Source organism: Atractosteus spatula, chromosome 8, assembly GCF_055471065.1.
Source record: "Atractosteus spatula isolate fAtrSpa1 chromosome 8, fAtrSpa1.hap1, whole genome shotgun sequence".
In the NCBI taxonomy this organism is placed as follows: domain Eukaryota; kingdom Metazoa; phylum Chordata; class Actinopteri; order Semionotiformes; family Lepisosteidae; genus Atractosteus; species Atractosteus spatula.
The window spans coordinates 35,970,776-35,989,751 of NC_142713.1; the positions used below are offsets into that span (position 1 = coordinate 35,970,776).

Below are 18,976 nucleotides of genomic sequence, written 5' to 3' on the forward strand. Positions count from 1 at the left end.
GGTATAATTCTTGTTACTAACACAGCCTGTGAAAGGTTAAAAAATGAATGTCTCAGATGCTGTCCTGCATTATGTTTTATAGAAAGTGAAACAGCAAATGCATTAGGTAAACAGATGCAGGTGCATTATTAAACAGATTAAATCCTTAGCATGAAATAAACAACTTACCCAAAATAAAACATGCTCTTTTTAATAAGAAACATGAAAATGGTGTATCAAAAATTAGAATTATTCTATCTGTGCCAACATGTACAGTAGTTATAAAACAAAAATTTAATCAGCAAATCCTAGTCTCTGAATCTTTAAACTTCCATTTTCTCCCTGGAAGAATAATTGTGCACAGGTTCCCTTCTGCATTGTTCACAAACTAGCACACATAGTACTTATTGCTTTAAAATATATTGTTATTTGTTAAAAACATGTCAGACAAACTGTTTCCAACATACTTTCAATTGTCACACTAGAATAATCTGAGGTGACAATCCTTAACAAAGCAAAACTCCTGACTTTATTGTGAAAATTCCATTTGCAAAGTTTGCATGTCTTGTCTGTAAAAATAAATGACATCAGCCCTTTCATTTGTACATGCTTAACTATTCATAGTTCTGTCATTCCAGCACTGTCCCAAATCAATAACCATTCTTTCATTAGCTTTCCTGGGCTTTATAAACTGCTGATTGTCAGCAGCTTGCTATTCAGCCAAAGGAGCATTGTTATTTTCAGCTCAACAGAACATTCAATCATCACTTTACTATAGCTTGCACAGAATTCTGATTGTATCACAAACTGAATACGAGAATAATTTCACTTTTATCTCAGTACATCATACACATCACTTCAACTTATATACATTTAATATATGTTAGTTTTAGGAAATTACCATTGAATAAGGAAACAACTGATAGGTTTTAAAATATACCATACACATGAGCAGATATTATACTCACATTCCCTCTCAAGGATGTACTGTAGTTGCCTTTAGCCTAAAACAGGATATTGTGCTATAATTATGGAAGGTTCAGTGTTACAACACTCTACAACATAATTTAAATAGCTGAAACCATTTTGATAATCATTAGATATAAATCTGATGTAGAATAAACTATCCAAAACTGACATCCTATTTTATATAGATATCCCTCTATACTGATGATTTAATGACAGAGAATGCCACTTTAATTCTTGTTAAAACAGTCATAAAACTTCATGAAATAAGCTACTGCTGGACATGCTTTACAATTAATGGTAGTTACCTTTGGCCCAGACTAAATCAAATCTTCAAATCAGAGATTCATCGTAAATTACAAACAGTGCTTGATACAGTTTTTCGTGCTAAGGCCTTTTTGCATCTTCTGTACAATAGAATTGTGCCATCTAATATAACTTTACAGTAGTGCTGTGCAAGTATTACGACAATTATGAACCTTCCTTTCTTTTACCTGCAACTACAGTACTTCTCTTAAGAATTGTGGAAATATGAACAGTGTTTTTTTTCTCTAATGCATCTAAAATTCTTTACAAGTAATGTATTTAGTCAAATCTTTATAGATTGTGTTGGTGAGGGTATACAGATAGGTATACTGTAACTATTATTCTGAGATTAAATCTCTTTTACCTCATAGTTTTGTTAAATGAAGCTGATGGGAAGTATCAGGTAAGACTGTGTTTTGATTTATAATACTTTTGACTTCTGAAAGTTTGACTTTCTTTTGACTAATAATGACATAATTCCAGTCTCAAAATGACATAATTCTGCATTTACAACAAAACTTATGTCTATCCCACAACTACAATATAAGAGCAATAGAACAGAAGGTAGAAAAGAATATTCATGCTTCAACACCAATTTATCTCCAAAAAGGTCACCCAAAATTATTATACATTTCACAAATGAAAAGCCAGTTGTTAAGATAAATACATCATAAGCACTCATATTATTGGCCAAAAATTAATTAATTTCTAGTTACATTAATATGGTAGCTACAACCCCAAATACCTTATTTTCTCTCCAATTAATGGCATCTATTGTGAAAAACATTAACATCAATATTAATGTGTGGTATTCAGTAACCTTTAGTATAAATGGAAGCAAAATATGCTCTCAGGCATCTATGAAAAGCAGTTACAAAAACGTTTCAAGCACAATTCTGTAAAAAACAATAAAGATAAAAAAATCAAATACACATGATGGGCAGAACCAGTCTCACAGCAATTTGTCAGTAACAAGGAGAGACCTGTGAGAAAATATTCCTTAACACCAGATACTGTGTTGTTAAAATGCTCAACCTTCTTGGCATTCATTAGCCCAACAAAAGAGCTCTCCTCCTTTACTTTTGTCTCCGAGACTTAACTCCACCTGCGCCTCTGAAAGGTCAGAGCAGAGGAGGTCCACGTCTCCCACCAGCTTTGAGCTTTCTTTCCAGTATAAAGTGAACAGTATATGTGTAAGCCAGGAAATGAAATCAAAGGGGTCTAAGGGGTACAGAGCTTTGAAAACGCCTCATTGTTCCAGAGGCTCTCTCAAGAACCAGACCTATATCACAAAACTGTAAAAGCAATTCTAAATACCCACTCTTGTCCTGGTCACTTTTATTTCTTTGTGCCTGTGACAGATACATTGAAAGCCCTGGAAGGCCAAATCTGGCAGGCAAAACCAAAAGAGAATATAATTACAAATAACAATGAAAAGAAATGCATCATGTCACAAGTTCATCAAAGCAGGATACATTAGCAACAGCTTGTAAACTCTCATAAATCAAGACTGTTCTTAATGTCCAATTTGTGAAAACATTGCCAAAGACAGCAACCACTTATTTTCTATTTACTTCATAGGAACTTGTACAAATCATACTCATCACAGCACAGCCATATAAAGAAGGAAAAGAATAAGTAAAGATGGGGCAAACACATCATTGCATTTCTAACTTTTCAATTGATTTTAAGGAAACTAAAAAAAATAAGACAAATCCAATAAAGTTACATATCACCATTCGTGTCAGGTCAATGCAGATCAAGAGAATCTATCAGTATTATTTTAAACTTTATATCTATCCCTATTAGCATACTTCTACTGTATATCATTAGACACTACAGATACATGACAACTATTGTATAGGAACAAGTAATAGGTTTATTCCATGCTGAAAAAAGAAGAGAGAAAACACAACATTTTGGCTGTGGAGCCTCCTTCAGGTGTGGAGCCTCTGTTCTCTTTTCAGCATGGAATTTGCAGACTACGCATGCTGACCACATATTGTATATACATATATACATTTTAATACCTTAAATACAGAGTTAACATAAAACAACAATCTTGATTTACACACCTGAAGAAGGCTCCACGGCCGAAACGTTGTGTTCTCTTTCTTCTTTTTTCAGCATGGAATAAACCTATTACTTGTTCCATAAAACAACAATGCTGACATAAGATGCTTTGTCCAATTATCCAGTAAACAAAATGCTATAATACTTTATTTTTTAATTATTTTTATACAATATTTCTTATTTCATGACTATTAAGGAATAGAATACAAAATTATTTCATTGCAAACAAAATAATCTTGGGAAATGTTCCAAATCTAAGCAAAACCCTACAAGTCCCAAGATGTTTCTTGCCCTCTTCATTCTATCTTTTCACAGGATATCTATTTTCTTGCTAAATAAACACATCTGGTATTGCTGATTTCCAATACTAATTACTAGTTTTAAATAACTGTGTTGTATTTTATTACACACTACACAATTAGAATTGAATATGTTCGGTTTTATTTTTTTTAAAAAACAACCTGATTACTAACTTACAGGAAAGGTAACTCCAGGATCAGAAAATAAACCAGAAATATTTGTTTTTCTATTCTGCATTCACATTTTATGTTCTCAGTAGCCCCTTACCTCTGCCATTCAACTTTAGTAAATGAATCATTTCTCCTTCACTGGTCCTTACAGACAGAGGAAATTCAATTACAATAGAAGAACCGTCAAATGAGAAGACGTTTCCATGTGTTTGAGCTCTGTGCTGGGCTTGGAGGAGGCCAGTGAAGTTTCTGCTGCCCTTTGCACTCTCTTTCCTGGGAGTTCAGGGAGGTACTTGTCATTTAATTTAATTTAATTTAATGTCATTTAATTTGTGAACTTTACTGCCCATTTTAACTAAATTATGGTTTAAAAAAACATGCTGCACTTTTTTGACATCCATAAAAGAAAAGGACAAACTGTCAAATAATACATTTAATTAGGGTCAATATAAAGAAGTAAGAAATTCTGAAATGTACAAAAAAGTTTAGAACTTTTGGCTCTTTTCGGTCACTGAGACAGGATGAAGGAGAAATAAAGACAACATTCTGGTAAAACGGATCAATAAATCTCTATCAAAATACACACAGAACTCTGCTGGTTTTAATATATATCTTATTAGTTTTAAAACATTATGTATTGTTTGAAAATTGGTACTATTTCAAAGATACATCTAGATAAGAAGCCTTTCTTTCTAAGCCATAATTACTCCAACAATAAAACTTTCCCCAATGTAAGGAGAATGTCTGGCCACCTACATAAGCTGAGACAGTTTACTAATAAAACTCATCTGCACGCTGTATACCTTAAAAAGTAATTGAATAGTCCATTTTTATCCTACACATTAACTGATAGTAAGATCTGCTACTGCCAAGATAAAAATATATTTGAAGACCAATGAAAAATATTTCTACCTGTTCTTATCATCACTTACGGATGGAAATAAATATAAAATAATGTCTGTTCTCACAGTAAATGTGATAAGAATCTTTCTTATCTGAAAAGAAAAACAATCACATTTAATCTTTATTATCAGTCTGCAGAGTAGCAGATAATAATCTGTCAGCATTCAATTTACAGCATTGTAAGTGCCGGACAGCTGTCACTTGAATATTGTAATTTTTTTAATGGATTGTACAGTAATTTGATATTTGAAGACAATTTGCCTAGCTTTAGCAGTGTAACATCATAAAGTAAATAGAATTCAGATTACTATCTTAAAAGTATATACACTGGTTGAGAAACTTCTAAATTCTGAATCATTCTCTAATCTGTTGTAGATCTATGCTGTTATTTTTAATTCCATTCACAGCTGCTTTCAGGGTTATGTGTAATGTGTGTACAGTAGCCTACATAAAAATAATGTTTGACTTACTGTAGCTAAAAGATTTACATTAACATTTTAAACATTTTAATTTTTAAACTTTTAAAAATGTACATTCTTAATTAACACAAATATCACTGTTAGATTCTTTTGGAAAATAGTATAGACATAAAACACTTAGTTTTATGTACACCATTTATTGTAAATTCTTTTATTTTGTTAGAGCATTTATAAGATCTTGACATTCTATTTGGAAAATGAAAAAGCCAAACTTAAAAAGGTTTGCAACAGATACAAGACTAAGGTTAATATAAGTGACATAATCTACGTTTTAAAAAAACAATTAATCATTTTTCTTAATTCATTAAAGAAAACTTTACAGTAGCATGAATGAATTTAGCTTCTTGTTAACTAAACTACTTCCAAACAATGAATGAATGTCAGATTAAAGAGCTGCATCAGCATGCAAACAAGTAAAAGAAATCTAAATTTGTTTACATATTGAAATGTAGAAAGAAGAAAACACAACAATTCAAATCTAGAGGCTTCAATGTGAAATAAATAAATCTCAAGTACACTGTGGCATTGCAGTATGTGGGGAGCTTAATAGTACATCTTTTTAGCAATATGTTCTTCAGTAGCTTTTTTGAATTTGCTTTCACCTAACCAGTCTGGGAAAAGCAATTGGTCAGGTACTCATAAAAAGACAGAAAGAAAAAGACATTCTGGTGTGTGGAGAGAAGGGCAGGATAGGATGTGCAGGTCAGGTTGTAGCTGAAGCTACTGTAAACAATCCTTAAGGTAAGAAGTGGACTCAACACCAGCCATAGTCACCAATCACATTACACCAATTACAGAACAAAGCCACCAGAAAGAAGGAAGAATTTTTAATTCTCGATTGAATGAATGATCCTTGGACCACTGAATGAATGACCATTCTGGCTGGTGATAAAGGCAGAAAATGTTTCAGAACATCCTGGGGGTCATCCAGGATTGAGGCCATAAAAAGGCAATATACTATACGTGCTTTACAAAAGCTTTCCAAGTCAGAATGTAAAAAGGCTACATTTGAGGGCCTAAAAGGATCTAAGGGGGCAGATGGCTGAAGTCTCCAAAGTCGTCCAGATGTGGATACTAGCATTTTCTCCAGTCAAGAGATCCAAGAAAGCCTAGGGAGTCTTCCAGCAAAGAAATTAGTATGGAGGGGGGTGGAAAGGTTATCCCTTACTGGATTGGAGGGAGGAGCTTTGTAACTGAAGATAAAGAGTTGCTAGAGCCACCGTGATCTTAGCAAGAGATCTCAGGTGAATGCTGCAATATTAGGAACAGGATGACCCTGAAGACTGTCTGTCAGGTATAGGAGAGGAATTCCTATTGTTCCTATATATAGAGGAGGAGATAATGGAGGTTTGTGTGTCAGGAAAAGGTGGGGAGGAGCCATCACAGCACAAAAAATTAAAAAAAAATGAAAAGGGGGAGCAAACATAAAAAATGAGCATGATAATGAAACATTGTTGTTGGCCAAGCCTGAGCCTGAAGAGAAGGAAATTGAGAATGAAGTGATGCTGCAGTCACCTGACTGCTCAAGGAAAGAGGTTGCTAATGCAAGTGCTCAGTGCCCAGATCCTTTTTGAGCCACTGTTAATGTCCTCAGAGCCAGAAACAATGAAATCCACACTGTTAACAGTCTGTCATTGGCTTTAATCACAAGGTGTTGGATATGTGTGCTCTGCGGTGGGAAGAGAGTCAGATGGTGGATGTTGTTCCTACATTTTCCAAACTTCTGTGTGGCTTACTTCCTACATAATGTCAACTGACCAGTCTGGAAAAGGAAATTGGTCAGCTGACCACATAAAATAGGCAAAGCATTATTTTCTGGTGTGTGACATGAAGGAGCAGAACAGCAGAGTTGAAGCTTATGAGCCTTAGAGGATAAAGTGAACTCTGCTCCATCCTCATTCCTGAGTAATTTAGTGCAACCTGGAAGGTACAGATGCCATGAAGCCTGAGAGGATGAAGAACAAAGTGTACCAAAATTAGTTGAATTTGCGATTGGTTGTTGCATTTTTGTTTTGGCTTGGTTTTTGTGAGCTTAAGCTCTGAAGAAGTCAGGCTTTTGTATTGGTCCACTACTTGGTACTACTTGGTTTGTTTTGAGTTCCTGCCTATATAAGAGCCTTGAGACTGCAATGCCCCTTATACTGTGGTTCCACAACCCTTAAAAGTATCATTTTGCAAAATATCGCAACACTCCCCCAGTCAAGAGAGATGACAGCACTTGTTAGAACTTCATTCCCCAGACAGCTACCACCTACCACCCTTAGTCACCTGAGAAATTGGTGTAATACAGAGTCAGTCAACATCTGCAGTCAGAGACAGAGAGTAGATCCACTGTTATGCAAACTACACTAGAGGAAAAAAGAGAATGAAGAATCTGACTTGGCAATTAATGGAAAACAAAACTGAACGAGTTTTGAATATGTTAGTTTTGGAAGAGTCTCAGAGGGAGACTTAAGTGATTGGACTCGGTAAGCAGCTTACAGTCGCTGCCAGCTGAGCTTTTAGATAGGACTCTTGAAAAATTCTAGTTAGAAGCTGAAAGATGAGCGTTTTGGTTATTTTCCTCACACTGTAATAAAAAGGCATTAACTCTAAAAACCTTGTGTCTGTTTTGTGTGGTTGTTTTACCTATACCTATCTATAAAAAATCCTGTTCATGACGCCTCACTCAACAGTGTCTCTCCAGCTGTGGGGAAGTCATTACACCAGAAGACCTTGGGTATGACATCAATGCAACAGTCACATGTTTCTATCATTTAGTAGTCATTAAAGTTGTATAGCAATTACTTGTTACTATTGTGCAGTGATTCAATATTGAGTTGAACTAGGAAAAGAAGAACAGCATTTCTAGGCATAATGTACTTTATCTGACATCAGGTTTAATTTTTAAACCACATGAAAAGAAAATTCACATAACGTACACATTCAGGACAAAATGCGGAGGTGTAACATTTTCACTAATCACAACAACTTAATGCACTGTTGTCTTTCTCACAGAGAATTATCTTCCCCAGTGGCAGTAGACTGAAATGAGCAGATAGGCAACATTATACGTGAAATATTGATCCGTCCCTCAGGGCTTCACTGATCTTTATAATCTCATGAATCCAGATATGGCAACAAATCCTTTTCTCACCTTTGGCAAGCAAAAAAGATATTTTGGCTTGAACATTGTCTGTAGCTTTACCAAACTGAAGCTGTACATTCTGATTTGAAAATATATTTTTAATACACTACCATTAGAAAATAACATACAATTTACTATTAGTATTTCACATAAATACTGACATACATTAAAAATAAATGAATAGTGGAAACATGAGCATTTGTATTTATTTGAGCTACATGGTAAATATACATATTATAACATCTACTGGCTATCCCTCGCAGTCAAAAATGATCATCCTCCCTATATCTAAAGGTGAGTGATAAGTCCAGTAGCTGAAACACAACCTCTCTGCTAGGCTGAACAGGTTTTGTCTGGGAAGATACTGTATCTGCCATGCAGACCAAGTCATGTCTACAGGCAATGCAAAGTCATTCTACATGTCTAAAGAGATTGTTTAATCACATGTATACATGTCTTTTGTCAAGGCAAGGAAATATTTTGCTTATATTAGACCTCACTAATGTGGTATCTAGTCAAGTATTGACTGGTTTAATACTCTTAATGCCATATAAGAAACATATACTGTATATTTAGAAGTTAGGGTTCATTACCTTGAGAGGTGCTTAAATTCCCATTCTTTTCTATGCACCTGTCTTTTCAAAACAGTGCTCAAGATATCAAAGAAAAACAAAAAATAAAAGTGTAAGATAATGTATGTTAAGACATACAACTCAAATTGCTATGACTCACAATTGCTATTCTATAGTTAGAATACAATTTTTATTTTATTCTAACTATATTTTTTGTTTGCACTAAAGACAAACATAATATAATTGTATTGGTAAAAACAATTCAATTTTTTAATGTAAAGCCAAGGTCAAACAAAGCCTTACTAACATGTACTTGAAAAGTATTAGATGAAACGAGATGTAAAGCTAAATAGGAAGAAAAGTTTTATCCCACGTTTCATTCACAAAACACAAAATTACTGAACTTTATCAAAAGAAGCTAATGTACTTTCTTTCTTTGTATTGTGGAAAAAGCTATTAAAACATTTCAAATGGCAAAATTAATTCTGATGAATAATACACATCCAACTGCTAAAAGAACTAAAAGTACAAGAAAATATCTCTAGGAATATCTTATCAGATTAGTTCAAAGATGTTTTCAGCTTTCGATTCAGTACTCTGTGAAACAAGCATGCTTTTAAATGTATTGTAACCAATGACAGCCAATAGCATTTAATGTAGCATTTTACTACAGTGAAGTCAATATCAGAATATGACTAGTACTCTCAGTCTTATTGCACATCACCACAAAAAAAAAAAACAGATAATACTGAACAGTTTCAAAAGCCTTAAGAATCCCATAAACACAGGCAGACACAGCAAACAGAAAATCTGGCATCTCACAATTCAAAACCAGTTTCAAAAGCTTCTGCAAACAAAACATTCATGCCTGACTGTGTTTCAAATTGCCAAATCAGTCAATCGTTCTTCTCCATTTATATTCCAATGCTTACTCCTTTATGAGACAACTCAAAAATGAAGACTCAGCCTCTTGCTTTTAACTCATCACTGAGGACAGTCTGCATCACATGCTTCCCCAACGAGAGCTTTCAGAATAATAGTTAAGAAACGTGAATATCTTAAGACAGGTATTACGGTATTTTTTTTTCTATACACTTTAATTTAAATACCAGGGAAATTAACCCCACTGTTTCCTCCAGCCTGTGTTTACCATCTACTTCACACATTGCATTAGATTATTCTTTCTTTGTGTCAATGAGATTTTCAATGCAGCTTGCTTGTACAACGGGAAAAATGTGTTAGGCCTGGCCAGCCTTAATATAAATTGGATCCTGTGTGGAGTAGAGGAAGAACTAGGAAGATGAGTGATTTCCTTGGGTGATAACAATCTGATCCATGAGACTGAAGTCGTGGTCTAAGGACGAGTTCAGGTTCAAAGCCCTGGTTTCTATTCAGAAAAGTTTTAGCAAAGGCGAGGTATGAACTCCATAGAGAGAGAGACTAATACCGGGCACAGTGTGATGTGAAGTGAGGGTTTAAATGGAAGTAAGTTGATGGTAGAAAGCTGGGGATAATTAGTTACCTCGTTCTGCGGTGCTTAGGGTTGATTAGGTGCTTGCGGTGAGTAGCAGCCGTAACACTGGAAAAGTCATGCTGACTGTACTATTTAATTTAACAAAGCTACCAAATATGTTACTATATTAAAAAAAAAACATCTAAAATGTCAAAATTACTCAGAGAATATCCAACTGCACAGATTTCCCAAAAGAACATGAGGGGGAATAAATGATGATGTGCTGTGATGTTTCATGTTGAAAGAAATCTTTGTCTTTCTGTTTTATCAGATTTGTGCAGACAGACTGACGTAGTTGGCTGATGTAATGGCCAATGGCAGAGTTGACCTTTAGGGGGTTTTGTAGAGAATGGAAAGAAATAGAAAGCATCTAAATCATTGCTAATACTCACAATGCTCACTCATATCTTTCATTTTAATCCTAAATCAGCTGTCTAGAAACAAAACACCATTGAAAATAATTAAATATGATCAGTTTTCAAATTTAAGAAATGTTCATTAAAAAATATTAGTTAGCTAGTTTACATTTGTTCACTTCACTTGCAGCCCATTTTTAGAAAGGTTACAATTCTCTCTAGTACTTGTGAAGGACCCCTTATTCTGTATTGATTTTTCCATATATATAACTTTCATAGAAGAACAATTTAATGAACAGAGAAAGTATGGATACATTTCTACACAGAACAAGATTACCAGTTACTGCATGTCAAAGAGCACATTTATTGCTGATTCTAGGGCTTATTGACCTACAAATCAATAGGTGTTTAACACAAATTCCTGTTTGCAAAGCAAAAGTTTACCAATTCAACACATACTGTACAACAATTGCATCTACTTGAAAATGCTGATTTTTAAAATAAATACTACTGTATGGATTTCTTGAGGAAAAAGCTTTACAAAAATTCTGCATTTCTACCTTAATCTGACTCCTCTCACACTACGAAAAAGGTAAATCTCAAAATTTACACAACATATTGCTTATCCAGATCATGAGAACTACACACTGATTGCTGCTTTTAATTTAGCAAATTCCACAAGACATGAACAAAAACTGTGATATATAGTATGATGTTTGTCTAAAGGGACAAGGTACTGTACATTCACAAGTGAACTCAAAAGCATCATGACTTCAAACTTGTCCAACCTGTAGAGTCCTTGCAATGTTAATCCCTTTGCCTCTTACAGTCTTCCTTTCTGGCAGGCTTCGTGGATGTGCTCTAAAACCTGCAAAGAAGGTAAATGTCATTTTAAAATTCTCAGTCCAACCTGGATTTCTTTGCTCTTTGACACAAACTAAAAATAGTGAAAGAAGAAATAAAAGTAATGAATCATTGAGGAAAATCTGTCTCAAAATGAAAATGATAATGGATATAACTAGTACAGACAAAAAAGAATTAATTAGCGTATGAATTTTAATTGTGAATAAAGAAATCTAAATCAGAAAATAGGAAATCACTTAAATAAACTAGGTGATTAGTTAAATCCAATACCACATTTTTAAAACATTTATTTTTATGTCAGCCTTATTTATAATGGCAATTTTTCTAGCAAACTGAGATGTGTGTTTGATGAGTCAGGGATTTGCCTCGATATGGTAAAGAGGTTTTAACATACTGTATAGCTGAGAGAGGTTAATGAGGTTATTTAATAATTGTTTGCAACTTCGTGAGGAGACTTATTTGGTAGTAGTACAGTTTGAGGCCCAGTGGAACATCCATAGAAAATGTAATTGGTGGTACTAGAGAAAAGCTGGGACAGTTTTGTGATGGATACAACAAAGCTGGATAGATGTCAGGAGCGGTATATTTTATATTTCTATTATATATACTTAATTTCTATTTCTATTAATTTATATTTCTATTTAATATATTTAAATATATTTCTAATCAAGCAGGGTTAAGGTCTGCACATCTCAAGTGAGAAACCTACAATGGTTCATACTCCTCTCCAGCGAAAAGTGTTTTTGTCTAAGGGTGTACAGTATCTGTATAACATTCAAGAGCCTATCTGACTTTCAAGCCTCTGCTTGTGTGAGAATTAAAAAGAAAAATAATTCAGAATCATGTCTTAGCAATACTAGCTGACATTTCCAATTTTGTTTCCCTTTTTCCCAAAAAGGCAGGAGGCTCTGGCTATTCCCATACTCCATGCATGAGATAGACAAGACAAGGAGATAAGGAGCAGGGAAGACCTGCCTCTTCTTCATGAGGGAGATGCCTATGTGAATAGTTTAGAGCAGTCGAACAAGCCAGCGTGAATGTCTCTGGGAGGTGGACAATAACAGATCACTTGACAAATTTCCACATTAATGCATGAAAAACATGCAAACTCCACCTGGTCAGAATCAAAACCAGGACTCTAGAGATGTGAGGCAGAATTGCTAACCACCTCTTGAAAGGCCCCTCTCATCAATTTGTGTATTAGCAATGACATAAGACAAGTCAAAATGATCCAAATTAAAGTCCTGATGTTTAACTGTATTTGGAGAGTACATCTGAGACATCATGCATTTGTGAAGGCAGGTGCCCTCCAAGACTGTACCCAGAATTTGATTAACAATTACTTAATTATTTCTTAATACAGCCCCATATGCATATGAAAATCTTTTATTGTTGAATACTACAGTATGATATTATTTGTACCAAAAAGTGAAGGTTATGTATTGTACATACAACTTGAATATTTCACTGAACTTTATAATCCTTAAAAAAAGTACATTTTACATACTGTAAAAAGACAGCCCCCTCTCACTCCATACATCCTTAGATTTCATATCAAACATGTACAACTATTCTTTCAGAGTGCACAAACTGCTGATATGCACCAACTTATAGAGGTGACCTAAGCCCTGTACTGTTGCTATGGAGATGAAGGGAAAGGAGTTGCTTTAAAAAAAGCAAGGAAGTCATGGAATCTAAGAGCATGCATTATTGAAAGTTAAATCTAAAAATTCTTCAACGGGATGCACAGTGCAGTATTAATAATGTATTTAGGTACTGCGTGTCAAACAGTTTCAGAAACAAACTGTTCAAAGTTCTCTGCAAGTAAAAGCATTAACAAGAACTCCAGATAGATATAATTTAAACATAACACACATAAAGTAAGCACACCTAATGTAATTCTAAATGCATTTCAACAAGAAATGCATTTATATATATAAAAACTATTAAAGTTGAATTTTTGATATATACAATACAGAGCACAACCCCACACAACAGCAACACAGAACTATCCTAAAACATGTATTTTTATGTAAAAGATATGTAAAAAATAAACATATAAGGTAAAATTTGTATAATCTTTTTTTTCAAGAGATGACCAAGTCTAGACAAGCTACAGAAGCAGAAGGAAACATAGTAATGCCTGTATTTGCTGACTTCCTTAATATAAACGTTCATTTTCAATATAGCTTCAAAAAAAGAAACATACGAAGAACAGTAACAGAAAAAAATGTTCAATCAGTAAAACCTCTGGTTATTAGGCAAATGGATTTCAAAACACTTTCATAGTTATAATACTTGCAACCCTTAGTAACAACAAAGCAATGCTAATCAACAGAGAGACAAACTAATGAAATAATACTTAAATTAATACTGAGACATGAAGATGTATGTTTTACTAACAATAGATTTAGCCACAACAAACACATACTATTATTAAATTTGCTGAGACTCAGATGTAAAGCACAGATTCTCCTTCCTATTACAAACTTACTGTCGTTCAAAGTATTTCCTTGCTTCATGGAGCTGTCATTGACATCTGTTTTTGACAACATACAAATCTGGTTGGTGACACATATTCCTTCTTCCTGTAATCCTCAAGGCAAGCAGAGAGGTTTCTGATGATACTGTAGCTCCTCAGCTGCAGGCTGAAAGGCTGCAGTACCAAAAGGTAGCTCTTTCAAACAGCCAACCAAACTTTGTGTGAACCTCCCTTCACAGTGGGATTAAAACAGCCCTTTGTCACAACACAATAGGGGTTAAACATTTCCTGGTATCATATGCAAGCAAGGAAAATCCACTGAGGTACACCGAAATTCAGAAAACAATTATTGTATCCGAATGTCTATTTTAAAGTTCCAGAAATCTTGAAATCGAAATTAACGTTCCTGAAATACATGATAAATGTTAACTATGTAAAATATTCATGCCTTATCCTGTCCAATTTCAGGATCCTGTAAGCTTGTAAGCGTATATTACCTTATAATTTGTCTATATATATATGGAAAGAAATTCAACACATATTTCTAAAAGTTTGTTTTGTTCCTCTAAATTCTAGTTCTATATATGAAACTTAAAACTTTTTTTGTAAAATACTGTACACAGATATTGGTCACATTACAAATCTTGCCAGCAACTCCTTGTTACCACAGGTTTTTGCACTGCTTGTATGCTGGGTTTTGTTATTGAAGGATTACAATTTCAATTCTGCTTTAAAAGAGGAACAAGAAAGAAGAATCACACTAAGCCGCACATTATACTATTTATAATGCTGCAGAGGTTACCCACAGTAAACCAAAGAATTATGGTAGACTCTCCCTGCTAAATACTCTATATTTTTTAAAGAAACATGCAAGGTAGTTTTTTCCATTGTTTATAATTTTCCAGGTTAAAAAGATATTAAAATCCCCTAAACAGATGTTATGTGCAATTCTATCCACACTCATCACATGTATAGGTTTGTTTATTGGGAATTGCCACCCTTTAAAGGGAAAACCTGAAAATCGCCGTTGACATCTGTTAGCTATGGTTGTTGCCTGCAACAATAGCAAGCGCTATCCCTTTGAAAGTTTTGTCTATTCTCCTTCCCTGGCCAGTATAATGCTCCTCTTCACTAAAGCACAGCTAATGTAACATAATCTCCTTCAAAGCACACTGTCCATCAAAGGAAGATAACGATTAAATCTTTTGAAGACCACCTCCTATAACTTTGTTTTCGCAACTATTTCTAGTTTTCTTGTCTTTGATTTCAAAATTGTGTATTAATATTTTCTAATGTAGATGAAGTGAAAAAGACAGCATACAATATCTGAAACAAATTCAAAATTCAAAATAAATAGCTAATGGTTTAATTATGAAAGGTGTTTTTTGAAAGTCATTGTTGCATGTAATTATAGGCATATCTATTTCCAGAAAAAGGTTAAAAGTTTCCAGAGCATTAAAAAGAATTTGGCTTTTACTAGTCTCGGTTTATTGAGCTGTAAATAAAAAGGTTTCATGTTTTTTTGGGAAAAAAAATCGTAGTAAACATATATGCATTACTTGTTTGGAACAAAACTAACTTTCAAAAGTATCATGCTTCATCAATATTTTTTGTGCCAATTTTTGCTCACTCCTCTATTATGTCATGTTTCTTCCTCTTGACTGTTAGTCTTCAAACCTTACATACTCTTTATCTCAATTGTTCACTTTTACATTTTGAGCTAAAAACATATTACAAGCACCATTATGTGTTATGGTCATTTCTTGACTAAAACATTCACCTTTCATTATATTAAGCAATTTTATTCAAGGAAGCCTTAAGCAAGTGACCTCTGATTTGGTAAATGTACACATATTTCTCATGTAAGATTCCAAATAAAAGTATACTTTTTCAATATGCGGATTATAAAGCATGATTGACCAAGTCTAATCAGAATTACTTCTGCACACTGAATCTCTTCATCAGCAGAGACCCCTTAAACACTAAATGATTCTTGATGTCCATTCTTTCTTCAGTCTCACACTGTGCTCTGTTGCTATAAAGAGTAGCACTCAGTGGGTATCACAACACACATAATGAAGACCCAATATTTCAATGAGAATTTTTTAAAACATGAAGTTCATACTGAAATCAGTTATCCTGCTCACTGTGCGCTTGCATTTCTTTCTTCTTAGAAAGTGGTAGGGGGCTTTATAAAGTGAGGAAGGAAAAGCTTCTATGTGGGGTCCCAACCAAACCAACCAAATGAGAACTGATTGGCTGAAAAAGAATAGGAGGGACACATTTTTCAAAACCCTGAGAAGAGGGTTGGAAGCATTTTCATACTCTACATGATTATTTCCCAGAAACGAGATCATTTGGCTTTGTGTACTTTTTCACATCCTATGATGTAAGGCGTGGCACAGTATTAACAACCTGCTGATTCAAATTCTGTTCTATGAAATGTATTTGTGGAACACAGGACTTGCTTTTTGGAAGTACCATGAAATCATAACTATGGTAATCATGAGCCATCCAAAATATCAATGAGAAGAATCATCACATCCAAGGAGAGATTTCTGTACACAAATGACTGAAAGTAGTTATTTTATCCTTTCTTTTTTTCAACAATGTCAATATTATTATTATTCCCATCTGTGCCCACCGTTCCTGTACTCATCATAATTTTTAGAAGCAGGCCTGTTTTAAATACAGTCTTGCTGTTTACATTCAGGTTTTTGCATAATCTGTTTTTGGACAGTTAATTTAATATCTACTGTATCTGTAAATGGATCTTTATAAATCAGCAATATAAAGTCTTGTTACACTGTTTCTTTTGCATTTCTTAACCCTATTGTAAGATCTTACTCAGGCCCAAACCAAGAAAGATCAAAACACCAGAAACTGAAGAAAAAACTTAATTTATCAAAGGAAGTAGAAACATGTTATTGACGCATATATGACCTATAATATACAGTACACAGATTTTAATAGTTCATTGAAAGATCACAGAATAAGACAACATATTTTGCTTTTCAATTTTTTTTTGGTCACATCCAATCAATTACCATAATTACTAGAGATCAACTAAAATGTATGGAAGATGCAACCTGCTTTCTTAAAGAAATGTTTATTTTAAACAATTAATAAAACTATAAAATTGAAGAGATGACAATCTGAAACTTGTAATGATACTTTTTTTTTTACTCTGAAATCTTAAAAATGGTCCAACAGCTATAATTTTACACCCCTCCCCCTGTCTAGCACCACATATAAAATCAGTCTTACTGGTTTCCATGGCTCTGTAAGTTTCTACTAGGGGCAGTTCATTTACACAGTCTGAGTGTTAACATACCACCAGACAGGCTTCTGGAGAAAGAGACATTGAGAAGCATAAGAAAGTACAAAGGAAATGTAAAGCCATTTAATCAAAGATTACCACCCACATGGTAGACGGTTTTCTAGAGGTTAGGGCATTATTGCCCAGCAAGTATTTTTTCTCATATCCTCACTTTAGTTAAAAGAACAAAGTTATCAAAGAATCGGTTTAGCACCAGTGAGGAAATCAAAAACATTTTTTATTATTTCAAGGAAGTCTAGGGGAGTACTACAAGAAGAAGTAGCAGATGGTTCTGATGTTCTGGCATGCAGCTAAAGTAAAAGGCTTCCTGGGAAAATAATAATTGCCTTCTGGAGTGCTGTTACATTAAATATATTTTATGCTGATGTCATTTTCGGAAATAGAAAACAGTAATACCTTTACCAGTGTATTAAAAAACAGAGTATGTCTTTAACAATATATTGATTACAACCATTAACATAACACTAATATCTAGACTACTGACTACAGTATTTGGAGTCTTTACAAAAGTATTCATTCTGGATTATATCATGCTGCTGAAATCAAGTGTTCTTACTACTGTACATGTTCAAAAGAGATGACAAAGTGTTGAGAGGGGAAAAAATGAAAGTTAAATTCAGATTATTATGGCCAAAGACAGCTATTGTAATAAAAATTGAATGGTCTTTTACTATTGTTTTGATGAACTGTGGTTTCTGGTGGCATAAAGAGAAGGGACAAATTAGCCTTACACAGACATATAGCACCTGCATGATCTTGAACTTGCTTCGAGTCATACTGTATGCACTGTAAGAAAATATTTGACTATATATTTTGGATATCAGATGGTTGTCTGTAAATTGTTTTTATATTCTGTATATTATGTATCTTCTAATGCCTTATAAGCAAACATACAGCTTTTCTCATATATTTGAAAATGCATCCTACCGTTTGTCACACATAGATATATAACTGAAGTTAGTACACTTTTAATGAATCTATAAGGATGTGAGTAGCTTAAGACACATAGCGAGCTGAATTCTATTGTTTAAAATCTTAACCTTTATTACTAATGACATTCAGTGGTTTGTTTTACCCTAATGTTTCATGGTACTTTAATGGATATGGTATTTCAATGTTAAGAGTCATTTATAAGAAGATATGATTAATGATGAATCACATTGATAATGATTTACAAATATATTTCTATTTTCACTTTGGTGTTTCTTTATTAACATTTAACATATTCATTGATACCCCTAAATTCCATACAATATACAACATACAATATAAGAATACTAGATGTATGCAGGGTATTTCTTCTTCAAACACTGTTGGACAAAAAGCTTTTTAATGCACATATATACTGTACCTAGGGGCATCTTTGAAAGACATATAGTTGTGATTTTATGTAAAGTTTATAAAGCCTAAGGCAAGTAGGCTCTACAATAAAGCCCAATGATTGATTACTAGTATCTAAATAAGTTTTTCAAAATAGTAGGCAAGTAAATGAAGATTAAAGATATTTTGCATATCCGATGCTGTTTTTTCAGTATTCATAGTTTTT

At 33.8% G+C, this 18,976-nt stretch overlaps 1 protein-coding gene across 5 annotated transcripts in view; it reads right to left on the minus strand.

Annotated features, from left to right (window-relative positions):
* The window catches only part of nrcama (neuronal cell adhesion molecule a), a 146,651-nt gene that overhangs the window by 91,449 nt on the left and 36,226 nt on the right, over positions 1 to 18,976 (minus strand). For all 5 annotated transcript variants that reach the window (XM_088922573.1, XM_088922574.1, XM_088922575.1 and 2 more), the window contains exon 2: positions 11,533 to 11,612. The gene's annotated coding sequence lies outside the window, so the exon portion shown is untranslated. The remainder of the gene's footprint in view (positions 1 to 11,532; positions 11,613 to 18,976) is intronic.